This window comes from Ranitomeya variabilis, chromosome 3 (genome assembly GCF_051348905.1).
Source record: "Ranitomeya variabilis isolate aRanVar5 chromosome 3, aRanVar5.hap1, whole genome shotgun sequence".
NCBI classification, from domain to species: Eukaryota; Metazoa; Chordata; class Amphibia; order Anura; family Dendrobatidae; genus Ranitomeya; species Ranitomeya variabilis.
Genome location: NC_135234.1, coordinates 224,102,331 through 224,121,890, shown reverse-complemented (window position 1 = coordinate 224,121,890; position 19,560 = coordinate 224,102,331). Strand labels below are relative to the sequence as shown.

The 19,560-nt window shown below is 43.8% G+C and overlaps 1 long non-coding RNA gene across 1 annotated transcript in view; it reads left to right on the top strand.

The window, feature by feature from the left end:
* The window catches only part of LOC143818094 (uncharacterized), a 79,916-nt gene that overhangs the window by 24,660 nt on the left and 35,696 nt on the right, over positions 1-19,560 (top strand). The window contains exon 2 of the long non-coding RNA XR_013224305.1: positions 11,418-11,499. This is a non-coding gene — a long non-coding RNA (uncharacterized LOC143818094). The remainder of the gene's footprint in view (positions 1-11,417; positions 11,500-19,560) is intronic.

Below are 19,560 nucleotides of genomic sequence, written 5' to 3'. Positions count from 1 at the left end.
TGGCTGAGCCCCACTTCTTTGGCTTCCATTGCCTTCCTCTCTAGCTTTGCTACTGTTATTACTATCTCTGTAAAAGGACAGTAAAACTATGGCGGGTGGATTTTTAACTGCACTACCGAAGACACCATATGATGCAAAAGGAAATCCAGGAGGCGATGTGTGGAGAACTGCGGTTTTATAAGTCAACGCATTTCAAAGTTCACAAATATTTTCAGGAGGAAAAACTGGAGAAAGTGGACTGTACAATTTGTTGTGAAATTTCTCCTAAGTCCACCTTGAACCCACAAGTGCTTCACAGAAATTTGAAACATTGAGCTGTGAAAATTAAAATGTACAATTTCCCCTCAAAAATGGTTTTTCAGACCCAAATTTTTAATTGTCGCAATGCTACCAGGAGAAAATAGACATAATTTGTTGCGCTATTTCTTCTGAATTCACCAATATGCCATATGTGGTGGAAAACTACAGTTTGGGCACACATCAGAGTTTGGAAAGGATAGAGCACCAATTATATTCTGAAGCGCAATTTTGAATGGAATAGATGGCGGATGCTGTGTCACATTTGAAGAACCCCTGACATGCCAAAACAGCAGAAATGCTGACAAATGAGCCCATTGAAGAAACTATATCTCTTGAGGAATTTATCTAGTGGTGTAGTGAGCATGTTTAATCCTCAGGCGATTCACAGAATTGTATAAAACTGGGCTGAATCAATGGAAAATTACAACTGTTTCCATTAAAATTGCTTTGGCCCAAGTTTCAATTTTCAAAAGGGATATTAGGAGGCAATGAAAAGGAAAATTTGTTAGGCAATTCCTCTTGAGTATGTAATTACTTCATATGTGATCAAAAACTACCTTTGAGGAATATTGCAAAGCTTAGAAGGGAAGGAGTGCCATATTGGAGTTCAGATTTTGCTGCAATGGTTTGATGGTGCCATGTCACATTGGCAAGCCCCTGAGGTGCCATAATAGGAAAACCCCTCTATAAGAGACCCTATTTTACAAACTATACCTCTCAATTAATTAATCTGGGGGTGAAGTGAGCATGTTGACAGCTCATGTGCCTCAGAGTTTTATACCTTTGGGTGATGAAGAAAGAATAATTACATTTTTACCACTAAAATGTTATTTTAGCCCCAAGTTTTTCATTTTTGTAAGGGCTAATAGGAAAAAAATACACTGCATAATCTATTGTGCATTTCTTCTGAATGCACCAATACCCTACATGTTATTGGGAAATACTTTTCAGGCACAGTGGAAGGCTCAGAAGGGTAGGAGCTCCATACTATACTTCAGATTTTATTGTTATGGTTTGTGAGTGCAATGTCATATTGGCCAGAACAGCAGAACCGCCCATAAGTGACCCCATTTTACAAACTAAACCTCTCAATGAATTCATGTGAGGGTGCAGTGATCATATTGAAAGCACAAATGTGTCACAGAATTTTATACCATTGGGCAGTGAAGAAAAAATAATTTCATTTTTTCAACAAAAAAATTGTTTTGGCAACACATTTTACATTTCGACATGGGGAAATAGTTACAAATGGCACTAAAATGTGTTATACAATATCTGCTGAATATGACACTACCCCATGTGTGGCTGTGCAGTACTGTTTAGAGCCACAATGCAAGACACTGAAGGAAAGGAGCGCTATTTGACACTTGGAGAACAAATTATCATAGAATAGCAGACTCCATATATACAGTAGGGCCCCTAAGTGCCAGAAGAGCAGAACCCCCCTCAAGTGACCACATTTTGGAAATTACACCCATGTGGGAATTTATCTATAGATGTAGTGACAATTTTGACTCCATGTGTGTTTTCCAAAAACAAGCAGCAATAGATGTTACTGAGTGAAAATGGCAAATATTCCATTGTAGTCCTTTTGTGCCCATACATTGTGCACAGCTTACGCTTCTGAAGACATGGACCCAATAAATTAAGCAAGCTCTCATAGGTACAGAAATGCCAATCGTGAAGACTACCTATGGTTTAGGCTTACTGTGGGGCTCAGATAGGAGGGAGTGCATTAGGAATTGAGAGTTGCTTTTGCAGAGCCTTTGAACTATCAATAACGTGGAAGCCCGTTATATTTCCATTGATAATGACTGACCTCACTGGGGACCTGCTTTTTTGTTGATTGAGTTAAAGCTTTCAATGGGAACATTTTACATAACATTTTGTATCACATTTATTCTTTGCTTTACGCTGAGCTCTTACATCTGGGTTTTCATCTAAATCTCCAAATTATCTGTTTCTGATGAAAGCCTGACTGGTTTATTCACTATAATGAGGCAGCATAGTTACTCTAGGCTCCGTCTGGTCTCTGTTCACAGTTTTGTGTACGTCTGAAAAAACAGACACAGCTGAACGACTACACTATTCTGCACCCCTTAAAAAGATGGGCACTGCTGGTTCACAGATTGGACGGCATCCACAATGTCTCCATCTGCCTCATAATAGGGAATATTCTGCCAGGGGTTCCATCTGAATTATATACTTCCAAGATTTACCCAGAAAGCCCGGTGTAAACGCTTAACACAGAGCGCAGGATAAATGTGAGATGAGTCTCTCACAAGTTGTAATCTTGTAAGCAGGGCCCTCACTCCTCTTGTTATCTGTTGATTTATGTGATTATTGTTATTCTGTAATGTAATTTATTGTCTGTACAAGTCCCCTTTAAAATGTAAATTGACGTGGATTATGTTGGCGCTATAGAAATAAAATTATTATTATTATTACTGTGATCTTTGGGAGGCAGAATGAACAAATCAATATTAGGTGAAGTATTGTTTTTATCTATTTTTTACTTTGCTCCTCGTGCGGTATAAGTGATTAGACCGATTTATTCTTTGGGTTGGTGCATTACAGCTATACCAAATTTATATTTTTTTTATGTTTGGCTACTACCACACTAAAAGACACTTTTTCATTACAAAAAAATTACAAAAAGCTTTTGCATGTTCATATTTTGATAGCTATAATTTTTGTATATTTCTGTCTACAGTGTCATGTGAGGGCTTGTTTTTTGTGGGACGAGTTAACATTTTTATTGGTACCATTTTCATGAAGAAAATAGCCAGTACATTGTTTGGTATAACTTAGAAGTTCTATTTCACAGAACCTAAAAAGAAGAGGGACCCAGCTCACGAGCAGCAAATGGTCTTTATTCACAAAGATGCATAACAAAGGATTAAAAACTAAATTTTCATGATGATGGTAACATCGAGAATGACGACATCAACGCGTTTCAAATGACCACACAACATTAATTATGATGTACAACATTTCTAAGTGATTTCTTGAATGTTTTTAGTTCCAGTGAACTAATTGGTTTGTTGATTAATTAAATCTGTAAAACTTTCTTAAAACTCATGATAGCCATGTAAATCAATACAAATAATTTGGTTCACAATAAGGATAATACAAATTAAGAAAAAAGAAAAAAAAAGAAAAGCTGATTGCAGCCTAAACACAAACAGTCAAGTTATTACTTTGAAAAACACATAACAATTAGTTCACATATAAAGCAGCAAAATAGTTTATACAGGGGTCATACAATTATATACAAATAATTTCCTCCCATTATTGTGATTTTTTAAAAAATAATCTAATAAAGATTAGTGATGAGCGAATAGACTCGTTACTCGAGATTTCTCGAGCATGCTCGGGGGTCCTCCGAGTATGTTTTAGTGCTCAGAGATTTCGTTTTTCTTGCTACAGCAGAATGATTTACATCTGTTAGCCAGCATAAGTACATGTGGGGATTCCCTAGCAACCAGGCAACCCCCACATGTACTTATGCTGGCTAACAGATGTAAATCATTCAGCTGCGGCAAGAAAAACTAAATCTCCAAGCACTAAAAAATACTTGGAGGACTCCCGAACGTGCTCAAGAAATCTCGAGTAACGAGTATATTCGCTCATCTAATATATAATTGCCTAGAATACTACTTCCTGCAATTTGTGCCAACTTCCGTGGCTTTGTCCGGAGCTATTGTCCGGAGCTATTATCCGGAGCTATTGTCCGGAGCTATTGTCCGGAGCTAATGTCCGGAGCTAATGTCCGGAGATAAGTGACGTCACCAGTGTCCTACACCCAGGCAGAGCACAGTGGCCCCAGGCAGAGCACAGGGGCCCCAGGCAGAGCACAGGGGCCCCAGGCAGCATATGGGGCCCCAGGCAGAGCACAGGGGCCCCAGGCAGCATATGGAGCCCCAGGCAGAGCACAGTGGCCCCAGGCAGAGCACACACCAAATCGGAGGCCGAGGGGCCCCGCCAACCAAATCGGAGGCCGAGGAGCCCCGCCCACCAAATCGAAGGCCGAGCGGCCCCGCCCACCAAAGCGGAGGCCGAGGGGCCCGGCCCCGCCCACCACATCGGAGGCCGAGGGTCCCCGACCACCACATCGGAGGCCGAGGGTCCCCGCCCACCACATCGGAGGCCGAGGGTCCCCGCCCACCAAATCGGAGGCCGAGGGTCCCCGCCCACCAAATCGGAGGCCGAGGGTCCCCGCCCACCAAATCGGAGGCCGAGGGGCCCCGCCCACCAAATCGGAGGCCGAGGGTCCCCGCCCACCAAATCGGAGGCCGAGGGTCCCCGCCCACCAAATCGGAGGCCGGGGGTCCCCGCCCTCCAAATCGGAGGCCGAGGGGCCCCGCCCACCACATCGGAGGCCGAGGGTCCCCGCCCACCAAATCTGAGGCCGAGGGTCCCCGCCCACCAAATCGGAGGCCGAGGGTCCCCGCCCACCAAATCGGGGGCCGAGGGTCCCCGCCCACCAAATCGGAGGCCGAGGGTCCCCGCCCACCAAATCGGAGGCCGAGGGTCCCCGCCCACCAAATCGGAGGCCGAGGGTCTCCGCCCACCAAATCGGAGGCCGAGGGTCCCCGCCCACCAAATCGGAGGCCGAGGGGCCCCGCCCACCACATCGGAGGCCGATGGGCCCCGCCCACCAAATCGGAGGCCGAGGGTCCCCGCCCACCAAATCGGAGGCCGAGGGTCCCCGACCACGAAATCGGAGGCCGAGGGTCCACACCAACCAAATCGGAGGCCGAGGGTCCCCGCCCACCAAATCGAAGGCCGAGGGGCCCCGCCCACCAAAGCGGAGGCCGAGGGGCCCCGCCAACCAAATCGGAGGCCGAGGGGCCCCGCCCACCAAATCGGAGGCCGAGGGTCCCCGCCCACCAAATCGGAGGCCAAGGGGCCCCGCCCACCAAATCGGAGGCCGAGGGTCCCCGCCCACCAAATCGGAGGCCGAGAGTCCCCGCCTACCAAATCGGAGGGTAAGGGGCCCCGCCAACCAAATCGGAGGCCGAGGGGCCCCGCCAACCAAATCGAAGGCCGAGCGGCCCCGCCCACCAAAGCGGAGGCCGAGGGGCCCGGCCCCGCCCACCAAAGCGGAGGCCGAGGGGCCCCGCCCACCACATAGGAGGCCGAGGGGCCCCGCCCTCCAAATCGGAGGCCGAGGGGCCCCGCCCACCAAATCGGAGGCCGAGGGTCCCCGCCCACCAAATCGGAGGCCGAGGGTCCCTGCCCACCAAATCGGAGGCCGAGGGGCCCCGCCCACCAAATCGGAGGCCGAGGGGCCCCGCCCACCAAATCGGAGGCCGAGGGTCCCCGCCCACCAAATCGGAGGTCGAGGGTCCCCGCCCACCAAATCGGAGGCCGGTCCCCGCCCACCAAATCGGAGGCCGAGGGTCCCCACCCACCAAATCGGAGGACGAGGGGCCCCACCAACCAAATCGGAGGCCGAGGAGCCCCGCCCACCAAAAGTAAGTGTGGCCCCAAAAGTAAGTGCGCCCTCGGGTGCAAAAGTAAGTGCGCCCCCGGGTGCAAAAGTAAGTGCGCCCCCGGGTGCAAAAATAAGTGCGCCCCCGGGTGCAAAAGTAAGTGCGCCCCCGGGTGCAAAAGTAAGTGAGCCCCCGGGTGCAAAAGTAAGTGCGCCTCCGGGTGCAAAAGTAAGGGCGCCCCCGGGTGCAAAAGTAAGCGTGCCCCCGGCCCCGGGTGCAAAAGTAAGCGCCCCCCAGTCCCGTGTGTGAAAAGTGCTGCTGTAAAGCTGGTAGCGCTGTTCAAGCACCATGTATTTCCTTCAGGAAATGCCCATCTAATATATAATTGCCTAGAATACTACTTCCTGCAATTTGTGCCAACTTCCGTGGCTTTGTCCGGAGCTAATGTCCGGAGATAATGTCCGGAGCTAATGTCCGGAGATAATGTCCGGAGCTAATGTCCGGAGCTAATGTCCGGAGATAAGTGACGTCACAAGTGTCCTACACCCAGGCAGAGCACAGGGGCCCCAGGCAGCATATGGGGCCCCAGGCAGAGCACAGTGGCCCCAGGCAGAGCACAGGGGCCCCAGGCAGCATATGGGGCCCCAGGCAGAGCACAGTGGTCCCAGGCAGAGCACAGGGGCCCCAGGCAGCATATGGGGCCCCAGGCAGAGCACAGTGGCCCCAGGCAGAGCACAGGGGCCCCAGGCAGCATATGGGGCCCCAGGCAGAGCACAGGGGCCCCAGGCAGCATATGGGGCCCCAGGCAGAGCACAGTGGCCCCAGGCAGAGCACAGGGGCCCCAGGCAGAGCACAGGGCCCCAGGCAGAACATGGGGCCCCAGGCAGAGCACAGGGCCCCAGGGAGAGCACAGGGGCCCCAGGCAGCATATGGGGCCCCAGGCAGAGCACAGGGGCCTCAGGCAGAGCACAGGGGCCCCAGGCAGCATATGGGGCCCCAGGCAGAGCACAGGGGCCCCAGGCAGCATATGGGGCCCCAGGCAGAGCACAGTGGCCCCAGGCAGAGCACAGGGGCCCCAGGCAGAACATGGGGCCCCAGGCAGAGCACAGGGGCCCCAGGCAGAGCACAGGGGCCCCAGGCAGCATATGGGGCCCCAGGCAGAGCACAGTGGCCCCAGGCAGCATATGGGGCCCCAGGCAGAGCACAGTGGCCCCAGGCAGAGCACAGGGGCCCCAGGCAGCATATGGGGCCCCAGGCAGAGCACAGTGGTCCCAGGCAGAGCACAGGGGCCCCAGGCAGCTTATGGGGCCCCAGGCAGAGCACAGTGGCCCCAGGCAGAACATGGGGCCCCAGGCAGAGCACAGTGGCCCCAGGCAGAGCACAGGGGCCCCAGGCAGAACATGGGGCCCCAGGCAGAGCACAGGGGCCCCAGGCAGAGCACAGGGGCCCCAGGCAGCATATGGGGCCCCAGGCAGAGCACAGGGGCCCCAGGCAGCATATGGGGCCCCAGGCAGAGCACAGTGACCCCAGGCAGAGCACAGGGGCCCCAGGCAGCATATGGGGCCCCAGGCAGAGCACAGTGGTCCCAGGCAGAGCACAGGGGCCCCAGGCAGCCTATGGGGCCCCAGGCAGAGCACAGTGGCCCCAGGCAGAACATGGGGCCCCAGGCAGAGCACAGGGGCCCCAGGCAGAGCACAGGGGCCCCAGGCAGCATATGGGGCCCCAGGCAGAGCACAGTGGTCCCAGGTAGAGCACAGGGGCCCCAGGCAGCCTATGGGGCCCCAGGCAGAGCACAGGGGCCCCAGGCAGCATATGGGGCCCCAGGCAGAGCACAGGGGCCGCAGGCAGCATATGGGGCCCCAGGCAGAGCACAGTGGCCCCAGGCAGAGCACAGGGGCCCCAGGCAGAACATGGGGCCCCACGCAGAGCACAGGGGCCCCAGGCAGAGCACAGGGGCCCCAGGCAGCATATGGGGCCCCAGGCAGAGCACAGGGGCCCCAGACAGCATATGGGGCCCCAGGAAGAGCACAGCGATATTTTGGACCACTGTGCGGTGTTTCAGACCCCCTGTGTGATGTCTGGGGCCCTGTTCTTAAGTATATTAAAGATTAAAGTAACGTATATTAAAGTATATTATAGATCAAATTTGACACGTTTATGAGCACCATTAAGTGATATACTCAAGAATGACATAATTTTTCAACATTTTATGGTTTCAAACTGTAAACACTCAGAGTTTTTTTTACTTCAACCAGAAAACCTTAACGGTTCATAAAAAACTTGACTGTTCAGGATATGATAAAAGTCATAGTATTCTGAATCTTTAACTTATAAAGATACCTTTACATGGGGTGATTATTGGTTCCAGAGAGGCTTTCGGCCGATAATCGTACACATGGCTGGTGACAGGACAATACAATATAAACGTTCAAAGGTAAACACTGATAACATTAAAATCTAATATATAATTGCCTAGAATACTACTTCCGGCAATTTGTGCCAACTTCCGTGGCTTTGTCCGGAGATAATGTCCGGAGATAAGTGACGTCACCAGCGTCCTACACCCGCTCAGGGTGGACAAAGATATATGCCTTCGTGGTGCGCAGCACTTTTCTGATTGGTTGCCGCCTGCCGCGAGCAACCAATCAGAAATGTGCCGTACTGTCAAGAATTGTCAAGAGCTGGTGAGTGCAGCCATTTTTTGTTCTTTCTTACTATTAATTATTAATTGTATTATTCTTACATTTGAATAAATAAAGTATATATGGATTCTAGACTCCCGATTCTTTAGAATCGGGCTGCCATCTAGTCACTAATAAAGATCTAACTTTTTAAGGATTATCCTCTGGTGCCTAGGGATTCTTGGATATTCTACTGTTTGTGGCCTAGTTGAGAGTACCTACCGAGCAAGCGCAAAATTGATCATTGCTGCATGGGACTTGGACACTGGATTACTCATGTTGAAGGATGTTTGAGCACTGTTTTATGCCATCTAGTGTGTGGAGTAAATTTGCTAGTTTTTTTAAATGTCACAATGTCACTAATGATAGATCAAGCTAAACAGAAAAGCAAAAAATGAGCGCCAAATTTAAAAATAAAATAAAATCTCCAAGAAAGGCAAAAAATAAATGATAATTTGCCTCCAGAAGTTCACACCTCCTTTTAGCCTGCTTTTTTAAGTCCATGTTTTCTACCAACATATTGGTACATTCCAGTAATATATTTTTAGTTTTTTAAAAATAAATGTATCCATACTAAGGTGAAAGGATTCCTGTAGACAATTTTGCACTGCTGAATATACTAAGATGCAGATCCAGGTATGATTTGATAGAAAAGTAGTGGTTTATTCAACAAATGTCAAAGTTTAAAGTTACTTCTTCATAAGGAGATGACCACAAATCCTAGCTGGATCTACATCTCAGTATATTCAGCAACGTGGAAACTGTCCACAGAAAGCCTTTTACCTTGATGCTAAACGGTCACTTGCTGACCCATGGATCTGCTGCAGCTGATATCCACACTCTATGCCTTAACAACAGATACATCAGGTTAGTATAATCTGATAAAAACTTTACTGTGTCTATTGGATAAGACCCTACTTGCGCTGATTTCTCCTACAGCTCCATAGATGTATCCATAATAGACATTTTATAACAGTGTCTAATCAGGCAGAAAAATTGCTTAAATACTTTAAAAATGTGGTATATGGTATGTAAGCTAGAATTCTGTCTTAATTCAAGACATAATATGGGCACATATTTTTGTAAAATTAATGATAGCCTTTGCCGTAGTCAAAACTAGCACATTCAATCTAATTCATCTTTTATATAAATAAATATGTCTTTAATAATGCTATATTAGGTATTCATTTATGTGTTTTACAACACAATAATAACATACAGTATAATTTTAGTATACGGCATCCTTTGTGTAACTGTGGGTATTTGTCTCAAAGTCTTATAAATGAGACACCATTTTTTTTATCCAATATCATCCACTGATTACACAGGTAATTTCTTTGCAGAAAGGAACATTTCTATTGTGCACAAAACTTTAGCTTCCGTTCAGAAGGCCACTTGGTCTCTCTCTTTTTATATAATTACTGTGCACTAAAATAAATGGCTTGCAATGCAATTGTTCTCTAGCAGTAACAAGTCTTTGTCTCTTCACCTCTCCAAATGCCACAGTGCCATTGTTATTTGTCTTCCTCAGTATGAAAAATATCTGCCTTACGGACACCTCCGGATTCTTCCCACCTCATTTGACATAAGACCGGCAGCTAAAGTATGGCTGATGATGAGAAATAGAAAACTAATATTACAATTTTCCATAGTTTGACAGCAATCAAAAAAAGACTAATGGAAGCTTGCCGTGACTAAATCATTTTGAAACCGGGATATTCTATCTAATTCTCATTAGATGGGAGAAGAGAAAAACAGTTTAACTAATCTCATTAACTGGTTTGAGAAACCAGAGAAATGTTCTCAGACAGATGAATCCATCAAAATGCTCCTCCACTGATACTATCATTATGAAGGATGTGTGTGATCTGGAAGACCTGCAAACACTGGATGACATACAGCTTCTGTAGGTACCAGTGATAAAACGGTTCCATATGTTTTGTTCATGCACTGTCTGACCACAACTATTATGGATGAAATTGTATCTTACTCATGATGTGCTGTCGATGGTATGTCAAATCTGTTAGGCCTTGTATTGTTCTTGCTCTTCATCTTGTCAAATTAAATAATGATTAAATTTAGTAGTTCTTTTTACATTGTAGCGGTGTGGGTTTTGTTAAATGTGTAAGTGGGAATTCAATGATAAATTTGAAATTTGTTAGATATGTATTATTAAAAAAGAAACTAAATTGTGATTTTTTTTTTTTTTTTAGATTTATGTTTGGACACATTCTTTGCTTGGTGTAATAGCATGCGAAGTTCTGTGAGGCAGTGATGGGTATTATATGAGAGTGATACTATGTATCTCCCAGGATGCTGATAGAAGCATATTGAGGCAGCTGGAGTACATTGCAATCACATGAATAGCTGTGGTTGCAATGTAGAAAAAAAGTAAGTGTGGTCTTGGACAAGTTATTTGCCCAAGGCAGATTTAAGAAAACCCAGCATGGGCTTTTAATTTTGGAGCAAACTTCAGGATGGTAGTGGTACAGTTCGCTCCCTCCAGGCCCGTTCTTACAAGTGGCCAATGGCCACAGATTACATTTAAAAACCCTGAAATAAATGGTTTGGGTGTGTCAGTGTGTGTTTGGAAGTGGCAGAGCAGGTGGCTCTGCAACAGCTGGCTAGTGTGAGGCACCCCTCAGCATGACATGGTGGTGTAGTCACCCTCTTCAACCGGTCTCAGAGGTGGACTGTTGTGATGCCCCAGCTGTGATCTGAAGATACTGTATGCTGTTTATTTTCTGAGTTTTGGACATTAAATACGTTTGCTTTGAACTCTCCTTGGTCACTGCCTCATTACTGCACGGTGTGAACACCGCTGCATTGTAGTCCATATACAAGAGGTGAACAAACTGTGGCCTGGGATCAAATGTGGCCCATGATGCCATTTAGTGTGGCCCTCAGTCATCTAGGACTCCTCTGTGTTGAATAATTCTAATAAACTATAGGCACAGCTGCGTTCATTGTATGGTAATCTCGACTGTTTTTTTTTCAGGAGTGCTAAATATGGGAGCAGAAGACACAATTTGTCTATTATAGTGACATTTCCAGAATAGAAACCCCCTTAATAAGTTTTGGTATGTATAGTACTGTCAATATAACCTTGGATCAGAATACCGCTTCAAATTTTATATGTGTAGTAGCAGTAAAACTACTGAGTAGTTTTACTGCTACTCTATAATAATTATTATGTTGTAATATTTCTTTGACTGTCAATTATTTACCTACACTGTATAATTAATGAGATTGTTGTATCTTTAGTTGCAGAGCTGTAGGAGAGATTAGCCCAACATAGGGTCTTATTCGAGGAGTATGGCAGGCGATAAAATCAAAATTACCCTCACCTTTTATGAGTATCTATAAAGCATGTAATAAAGCACATCAGCTGCATTAGATCCACGGGTCAGTAAATGACCAAACAATATCCAGGAAAGAGAGGAGAGGTTTGTGGATGATTTCTGCACTTGCTGATCAATGATGAGACGTATATCCAGTTTGTCAAATGGATAGTGGTTTATTCTACGTGTTTCAAAGTACAAAATACTTCTTCATTAGGAAAAAAGCACAAGGATACTTCTGGTCTTTCCTGATGAAGAAGTCTTTTGTACTTTGAAACTCGTAGAATAAATCACCATCAATTTGACAATCTGGGATATAAGTCTCATCATTGAGCAGCAAGCACAGAAATCATCCACAAACTTCTCCTTTTTATCGTGGATATTGTTGTATCCTTATGCAATTGTCTTGTACAGCATTTATCTGATAAAGGTCCATATAGGACCGAAACGTCATCTGTACCAGCTGTTTTCTATGAACCAATCTATAGTAACATAGTGACATAAGAACATGGTTATTAAGGTTGAAGGGAGACTTTAAGTCCATTTAGTTCAACCCATATCCTAACCTAACATGGCCTAACATGTTGATCCAGAGGAAGGCAAAAAAAAACATGTGGCAAAGAGTAAGCTTCACATTGGGGAAAACATTCCTTCCCAACTCCACATAAGGCAATCAGACTAGTTCCCTGGATCAAAACAATTTGAAGGAGACTAGTGTATATAACCTGTAACAGTATACTTTTCAAGAAATGCATCCAGTCCCCTCTTAAATTTTAGTAGGGAATCACTCATTACAACATCATACGGCAGAGAGTTCCATAGTCTCACTGTTCTTACAGTAAATAATCCGCATCTGTGATTATGATTAAAAATTCTTTCCTCCAGACGTAGAGGATGCCCCCTTTTCCCAGTCTAAGGTCTAAGAGTATAAAGATCATTAGAAAGGTCTTTGCAATGTCCCCACATATATTCATACATTAAAATAAGATCACCCCTTAGCCTTTGTTTTTTAAAATTAAATAATCCCAAGTATAATAGCCTGCCTTGGTATTGCAGACCCCCCAGTCCTCTAATAACCTTGGTCGCTCTTCTCTGCACCCGCTCCAGTTCAGCTATGTCTTTCTTATACACCGGAGACCAGAACTGTGCACAGTTTTCTAAGTGTGGTCGCACAAGTGACTTGCATAGAGGTAAATTTATGTTCTCCTCATGAGCATCTATGCCTCTTTTAATGCATCCCATTTTATTTGCCTTTGTAGCAGCTGCCTGACACTGGCCACTGAATATGAGTTTGTCATCCACCCATACACCCAGGTCTTTTTCATTGACAGTGTTGCCCAGTGTTTTACAATTAAGCACATAAGTATACATATTATTTGCTCTACTCAAGTGCATGACCTTACATTTATCCCCAATAAAGCTCATTTGCCATTTAGCAGCCCAAGCTTCTAGTTTACATAAATCCTCCTGTAATATAAAATTGTCCTCCCCTGTATTGATTAGTCTGCAGAGTTTAGTGTCATCTGCAAATATTGAAATTCCACTCTGAATGCCCCCTACAAGGTCATTAATAAATATATTAAAAAGAGGCGAGCCCAATACTAACCCCTGTGGTACCCCATCGCTAACAGTGACCCAGTCCGAGTGTACTCCATTAATAATCACCCTTTCTTTCCTATCCCTGAGCCTGCCCTTAACCCACTTACACATATTTTCCCCTATCCCCATTGTTCTCATTTTATGTATTATCCTTTTGTGTGGCACCGTATCAAAAGCTTTTGAAAAGTCCATATACATTACGTCCACTGCATGTCCTTGGTCCAGTCCAGAACTTACCTCTTCATAGAAACTGATCAGATTTGTCTGACAGGAACGGTCCCTAGTAAACCCATGTTGATACTGGGTCATGAGGTTATTCCTCTTCAGATACTCCAGCATAGCATCCCTTAGAATGCCCTCCAGGATTTTACCCACAGTAGAGGTTAAGCTTACTGGCCTATAATTTCCGAGTTCAGTTTTTGTCCCCTTTTTGAATATTGGCACCACATTTTCTATATACGCCCGTCCTGTGGTACAGACCCTGTTATTATGGACTCTTTAAAGATTAAAAATAATGGTCTATCAATGACTGTACTTAATTCCTGCAGTACTCAGGGGTGTATCCCATCCGGGCCCGGAGATTTGTCAATTTTAGTGATTTTTAGATGCCGCCGTACTTCCTGCTGGGTTAAGCAGGTGACATTTAATGGGGAATTTTTGTTATCACTGATCATATTGTCTGCCATGAGATTTTCTTGTGTAAATAATGTTGAAAAAAAGTCATTTAGCATATTGGCTTTTTCCTCATCTTCATCCACCATTTCACCCAGACTATTTTTAAGGGGGCCATCACTATCATTTTTTAGTTTCTTACTATTTATGAAGTTAAAGAATACTTTGGGATGATTTTTACTCTCTCTGGCAATGAGTCTCTCTGACTCAATCTTTGCTGCCTTGATTTGCTTGTTACACCTGTTATTTAATGGTATTTATTTAATGCCTCATCACTACCTACTTCCTTTAATTATCTAAATGCTTTCTTTTTGTCACTTATTGCGCCCCTTACAGCTCTATTTAGCCATATTAGTTTCCTCCTATTTCTAGTATGTTTATTCCCATACGGTATATACTGTGCACAGGTCCTATCCAGGATGCTAATAAACGTCTCCCATTTTCTTTGTGTATTTTTATGTCTCAGGATATCGTCCCAGTTAATTGCACCAAGATTATCTCTCAACCGTTGGAAATTTGCCCTCCTGAAGTTTAGTGTCCTTGTTATCCCTCTACTTCACATCTTATTGAAGGATACATGAAAACTTATTATTTTGTGATCACTATTCCCCAAGTGACCTCCAACCCTTATATTTGATATGCGGTCTGGCCCGTTGGTTAATATTAGGTCTAGCAGTGCCCCCCTTCTTGTTGGTCCTGAATAGTGTTGAGCGATACCGTCCGATACTTGAAAGTATCGGTATCGGATAGTATCGGCCGATACCCGAAAAGTATCGGATATCGCCGATACCGATACCCGATACCAATACAAGTCAATGGGACACCAAGTATCGGAAGGTATCCTGATGGTTCCCAGCGTCTGAAGGAGAGGAAACTCTCCTTCAGGCCCTGGGATCCATATTAATGTGTAAAATAATAAAGAATTAAAATAAAAAATATTGATATACTCACCTCTCCGGAGGCCCCTGCACCTCACCGCTGTTAACCGGCAGCCTTCTTTGCTTAAAATGAGCGCGTTTAGGGCCTTCCATGATGTCACGGCTTCTGATTGGTCGCATGCCGCTCATGTGACTGCCAGGCGACCAATCACAAGCCGTGACGTCATTCTCAGGTCCTAAATTCCTAGAATTAGGAATTTAGGACCTGAGAATGACGTCACGGCTTGTGATTGGTCGCGTGGCGGTCACATGAGTGGCACGCGACCAATCAGTAGCTGTGACGTCATGGAAGGTGCTGAACGCGCTCATTTTAAGCAAAGCAGGCTGCCGGTTACTACCAGGGCGCGTCAGAGGGTGAGTATATCCCTATTTTTTATTTTAATTCTTTATTTTTTACATGGATATGGATCCCAGGGCCTGAAGGAGAGTTTCCTCTCCTTCAGACCCTGGGAACCATACACTGGGAACTTCCGATTCCCGATACCACAAAAGTATCGGATCTCGGTATCGGAATTCCGATACCGCAAGTATCGGGTAATCGGAATGCTCAACACTAGTCCTGAACCAATGGTGAAAGGTAATTGTCTCTCATAGTTGTCAAAACCCGATTACCTTTGCTGGAACTGCAGGTTTCTGTTCCCCAATCTATTTCAGGGTAGTTGAAGTCCCCCATAATAATGACTTCTCCTTGAGTCACTGCTTCATCTATTTGCTTTACGAAGATATTCTCCATTGCTTCCATTATTTTTGGGGACTTATAACAAACCCCTATCAGTAATTTATTTTTTCCCCCTCCCCTTACTTCCACCCACAGGGACTCTACATTTTCATTAGATTCACCTATATTATCATGCAGGATGGATTTTAAGGATGATTTTACATACAGACACACCCCTCCCCCTCGCTCATCTGTACGGTCATTTCTGAACAGACTATAGCCCTGTAAGTTAACAGCCCAGTCATGGCTCTTATCCAGCCATGTTTCAGAAATCCCCATCATGTCATAATTATGCTCCAACAAAATTAATTCTAATTCCTCCATTTTGTTGGTGGGGATTTTGGCATTAGTATACATGCACTTTATGTATCTCTCTGTACCTCTCTTTTTTCTTAAATTATTAACTGTTCTAACCCCACCCCCAATTCCACCCCCATTTTTTGCTATGTATCCCCTTAAGTGCCAAGTTTTACTGGTACTTGACATACAGATTGGAACTCTAATGAGGCATCTCATCTACCCATACTGGAGTGCTGTCAATGATTTCTCTTTCAAATTTTATATGCTTATTGAGAGTGGACCAATCACAAAATTTGGCACTCGGACCAAAAAAGGTTGTTCACCTCTGTGGTAGACATGCACATGCACATCATTATTAAAATATATTTCACAAGAATTTAATATTGGCACAATTTAAGAAATTATGTCATATACTGTATGTTAATATAAACTTCAACAAAATAAGAAAAAACTTATGGTAGTAATTATTTTCAATGCAACTGTATATGCAAAATTTTGGGAACATTCACTTGGTGTAACAGTCAATGCACAATCTGCCTGTTATGTTAGTGGTGTTTCTAAATCCCCATTGAAATACAATACAAAAGACCCAAGTGAATTTTGATCCATGATGCTATCCACAATAATGATGAGCAGGTTCAATATTCCTGTAGAATCTGCAAGGAGATGGCAATGATCAGCCCACTAATTGACATTGAAGCTAATTCCCAAGCATCGCACATCCTCTATACAATTCCTTGATGATTGAAATAAATACATTTGTATAAAACCAATGGACTATATTTGAAAGTTTGGAGTTTTTGCATAGAATGTATCTACAATTTTGGGGCATTTATTTTTCATGCATAGAATGCTATCAATATGAGTTATTTTTTCCATGTGTTTTTCAATTGAGTTTCTATTTCTTTCAAGCAATGAAAAAAAGGACAAGCTTATAGATTAAGTATAAAAATAACTCATTGCCCAAATTAAAAAATATATATTTAATTACCTAAAACCTTAAAAATTTTCAATCGTCTGGACAACAACCTTCTTGCACTCATTGAGACCTATCTCCATAGAATCAAAACAAGAAGCATGTCTTCCACAATATAGTTATCAGCGTATAGCCAATAAAATGAACAAATGTAATGTAACCAGCCATGTGCCTTTAGCAAGGAAGAGCTGGGAAACTGATGATTCAAAACAAATCCAGTTTGTCCCTGTCTTCCTCAATTCATATTTTCAAGCTAGTGACTAATTACAAAGCATCCCGCTGTCTCTGCTCGTAATACAGCCTACAGCAAAGGGAGAGAATAGAGCTGCAAAGGGAAAAGTAAAAATTGTAAAAGACTCTTAAAGGACGAGAGATGCAACACATCATATAATATATTCTTGTGTGCACAAAGGCTGGACATGTGTTTTGGGGTTTTTGGAAAGTTAATATAATTTGTTAACTACCAATAGGTTATTTGGGTCCATACATAATTTTTCAAATAATAATTGTTTTTTCTGTGAATACATAAAGATTGTGTGCAAAGATTTTGTTAATCCCTATAATAGTATAGCTATAATAGTAAAATATGCTTACAAGTTTACTTTTGCAGCAGTACCTACATTAAGGTTGTGCGTTGAAGATAATAAGAGTGGTAGTCTGGGGAAATTACAAAGATACAGTTAATATTGGTGGTGAGCATGGGTTGGAGAGGTGCCAGATTCAGTGTGATTGACCAGTGATCGGGCAGGTGCAGAAGAGTGTATTTTCGCTCCGAATGTCATCCGAAGAAACATTGAATTTCACTTGGACAAATGTTAGTCTTTGGGGCAGTACCCATATCCAGTTATATACCTCTACAGAGACCTGGAAATTTGATTTGCAGCAAATGTATTCTCTATGAATTGAATATCTGTTATAATCTTCTGAAGATATGCAGAAAAAATTAAACAACCAATACCTACCTCTCACCTCTACTGATCATAGGGTTCTCGATGCCCCTTTGTATCTGAAACCCCTGACATCTTCATACTAGGTCGCGACTTTCAACCGCAGCTAGGTATTAGATGTCCCTGAACATGCAAGGATCAGCGAAAAAAATGCCAACGACAATTTATTTTATTAGTCCCAGTAGTTGCACGGTAGATCAACCATAAGTTAGTTATTGAACATACAAAGGTATCACTATTTTATTTATGGCAATGGATATCTACCTATCTCTTTTATCTGTCTGTCTGTCTGTCCATCAGTCTGTTTGTCTTTCTGCCAATCTATTCATGATGTAATTAATTTATATCCACATTTCATACTTTCAACTACATTTTCTAAAACACATCTCTGAAATGTTTTGTTCTTGCCTGTAAACCAACCATCACGTAACGGCCATCATTTAAGTTCTCTTCATTTATGTTTGCCTTTGGATATTCTCTTTTTCACTGTCTACAGTAACTCTGCTTCTAAATTCGCCTTTCATTTTTTTTTTACTCCTACTCCTAATTTAAAAATATTTATCACCAACTTTCCAAAGTGCTGACAAACTCATTATGTATGAAAAATAGCAGAGGAGACCAAGCAAAAACTTCCAAAGGCAATTTCCAATCCCCGACAAGCATATGTTGCAACAGCTGAATTTTAAATGGAGAGATTTTTTTTCTTCGCTTTGCTAATCTTTTTCTATAGCAGTCAGTTCTTATTGTGATAGTAACAAAGGTTACAAATCAAAGAAGACATATTGGTGATGCTATTGTACTGTCTTATTAGATAGGATGAAAAATACACTTAAGGGGAAGGGAAGAAATTTGGGGGGTTTGCAGCCATTTAAAAAGAACCTCTATTTCTTTATGCTCTGGAAACCTCTCCTCCTCCCTTCTCTATATAATTGTCTCGTCTCTGATGTGTGAAGTGCCTCAGTAATTTAAGCACTAGGGGTGAAATCACTAATGAAAAAAGAACAGCTTGATAAAGCACGTCTGGAGCAATTCTGTATTAATGATGTTTTTTCATATACGATCAATTACATTCCTTGTCTGGAAGCACCCAGTAGATTAGCACAAAAAAGGAATAATTAGCTGAGAATGCAGCAGCCGAACGAATACAGTACAACCTCAATTGGAGACACTATTGATCATATACTGTATTAATATAATTTGTAGCATACCGTACAAATATGGAAACAGAAGTTATAGTATCTTGTTATTAAATAAACCTAAAGATAAGCCTTAAAAGTCTTTTAGCATGAGATCACAATTATATGGCATAATTTATGAATTTATAAAAGCTCTATCACTGAATTCATAACCAGTTGAACATAATGTAACAGGCTTTACATGGGTGGACATACGGTTGGACTGGCCTGGCGGTGGACCGGTGAAATGCCCCATGGGCTCGTCACTCGAGCGCGTGAAGAAAAAAAAAGTTTTAGATACACAGGCCCTTTGAAAGCGCATGGGGCAGGGGCGTGTGCACGCTGACTTTGAACCGCTGCAAAAACCAGGACTGGTGTCACAACCCGACACACCTAGGCAAGCGTTGGAGCCCTGGCCAAACAAGGGGGCATCAGCACTCTATAGGACCCGTGAGTTGGGGAAGCACAGTGGTAG